This window comes from Procambarus clarkii, chromosome 3 (assembly GCF_040958095.1).
Source record: "Procambarus clarkii isolate CNS0578487 chromosome 3, FALCON_Pclarkii_2.0, whole genome shotgun sequence".
In the NCBI taxonomy this organism is placed as follows: Eukaryota; Metazoa; Arthropoda; class Malacostraca; order Decapoda; family Cambaridae; genus Procambarus; species Procambarus clarkii.
In genome coordinates this window covers 38,539,422-38,541,532 of record NC_091152.1, presented here as the reverse complement: position 1 = coordinate 38,541,532, position 2,111 = coordinate 38,539,422, and the positions used below count along the sequence as shown (strand labels likewise).

Sequence of the window (2,111 nt, the reverse complement as noted above, 5' to 3'; positions counted from 1 at the left end):
AACTAACTATTGTAGAGTGCATTTGTGAGATAAGAGATAGTGCTTATAATATGTAATCTAAACCTCACTCTCCACATTATCTTTAGTATAGATTTCTGTGAAAGTTGCAAATACTGCATTTGCTTCTGTGAGGAAACCATTTATGAAAGGTACTTTTCTTTTCAAACCTTGTTGGGAAAGATAAATGAGGTTACTTAGTGTGAATTATTTGGACCAGGAGGATCTGTTGGTTGGTCCAATGGTTTCCTTTCGCTCCAAGGAAACTGATATTTCGGGTGGGTTTTTATTTATGTTATTTAATCTTCTAATTTGACTGCTTATTTGGCAGGTGGAAGAAGATTTATATAATTTACAGTTTGTGCTTTAGGATAATATTTGGGATAGTCCGCTTAGTCTCCTGCAAACAGGTTCCTATATTTTGTCCAAGCCACGAAGTAGCTCCAGTATTATTACTTTGAACTACCAATATTAAGGGTAATAAGGCCCAATTTAATGGGCCAAGAAAAAACTATTTAAGACTCATTGAGTTGCTCCCCCCCACGGAAATCTTTAGTAAAAGGCGAAAGATTTATGCGTTTTGAAGGGAAACCAGAGTTAAATACATGAGAAAATTAGCAATACCGGCGACAGAGCGCTGAGGCGAAAGAGGTAAACTTATTTCGGGACTAGAAGGGCATCGACCGGTAACTCTAAGAAACAACAATTGCTTTATTCTTTGCAATATTTTTCTATTGTTGTGCTACCATGAGCTTCATTCTGTATCTTTACTGTTTGCATATATTTATAAGCGTGCATTGTTTTCATAACATAGTTTGTGTTATCTGTTTGACACGTACTAAAATATATGGTGATGATCCTTGATATGTTACATACGCCATCTGAAAGTTAAAAACTTAACCGTACTTTTATACCATACTCGTGAAAATAAGCAGTAAAAGCGTCGATATATGTTATCGATAGTATCTAAATAATGTAGTAATCATTAACTTAATATTAACCTTAGTAAATACTTATTTACTAAATAAGACAGTAAATAAGAACACTGTTTTCCCGAAAACGGTGAGTTTTCTGAGTGGAAGAGAACGTATGTCTGGAAGCTGACTTTAACCGCCCCAAGCTGCGCGCGCAACGAGCCGAGGTTATATAAGCCTGAACGGAGACGGCGTAGCCCCTCTTCCAAGCCAGCAGCTGCTCTTACATTTAAATGCAATTCTGAAGTTAGAAAGCATAGCATAGGCTCCTTGCACAACATTCTTTATGTGGTCCTCAGGTGATGGTTTTCTATCTAGAACCACCCCTAGATCTCTTTCTTTATCAGAATTCTTTAAAGATGTCTCACATAATATATAGGTTGTGTGGGGTCTATGTTCTCCTATTCCACATTCCATAACATGACATTTATTAACATTAAATTACATTTGCCAAGTGGTGCTCCATCTACTTATTTTGTCCAAGTCTTCTTGAAGGGCATGACAATCATCTAAATTTCTTATCCTTTCTATTATCTTAGCATCATCAGCAAACATGTTCATGTAATTCTGTATACCAACTGGTAGATCATTTATGTACACAATAAACATCACTGATGCAAGAACTGAACCCTGTGGTACTCCACTTGTGACATTTCTCCATTCCGATACATTGCCTCTGATTACTGCCCTCATTTTTCTATCAGTCAGAAAAATTTTCATCCATGATAGAAGCTTACCTGTCACCCCTCCAATATGTGTGTGTGTGTGTGTGTGCATATGTGTATATATATATATATGTATGTATGTGTATGTATATATTCATTAGTTGCTATACTAATTTATAGTACTGTCATTCAATTTTTATTTCCATCTTGTCCGTAGTAATTTATTATGAGTCTGGGAGTTGGTTTACTATATTCGTCCTTATTTCTGTTATTTTACTATATTAATTACATTAATTATTTTACATTTACGGATCCCTAGCCTTCCTGGTGTCCATTTCTCTTTGCCTCAGATCCCCAGATCTTGAAGTTCTTGGGGTACTGCTGCTCGCAGAATGCTCATCGACACTCCAAGACTAAACTCATTTACGCCTCATAAGGCAGTTTCTTAGGCTAACTATTCAGCCCTTAACATGCT

The 2,111-nt window shown here is 36.3% G+C and overlaps 1 non-coding gene across 1 annotated transcript; it reads right to left on the bottom strand.

Moving 5' to 3' along the window:
* Window positions 1–480: 480 nt before the first annotated feature.
* LOC138369218 (U5 spliceosomal RNA) lies at window positions 481–597 on the bottom strand. The gene has a single exon (XR_011229778.1). It is a non-coding gene; the product is annotated as a U5 spliceosomal RNA (small nuclear RNA).
* Window positions 598–2,111: the final 1,514 nt, after the last annotated feature.